A 251-nucleotide genomic window follows, 5' to 3' on the forward strand; every position below is an offset into this window, starting at 1 on the left:
TGACGATCCTCTCCTCCGGAGACAGGACGGGCAGGCTCATCTTCCCAGCTCCAGCTCAGCTGGTGACTCACAGAGGCCGTTCCAAGACCCCAGCTGCGCGTAATCATGATGACCCGACCCACGCAGACAGGCGGGCAGAGAAGGGTCTGCGACGAACGGTGGAAGCGATTTTAAAAAACATTTTACATGTAAAAAAAATAATAATCATTTTTAAATCGCTTCAGCAAATTTTTAAAACATTTTTTGTATAA

This window comes from Nematolebias whitei, chromosome 1, assembly GCF_014905685.2.
Source record: "Nematolebias whitei isolate Nwh7 chromosome 1, NemWhi1, whole genome shotgun sequence".
NCBI classification, from domain to species: Eukaryota; Metazoa; Chordata; class Actinopteri; order Cyprinodontiformes; family Rivulidae; genus Nematolebias; species Nematolebias whitei.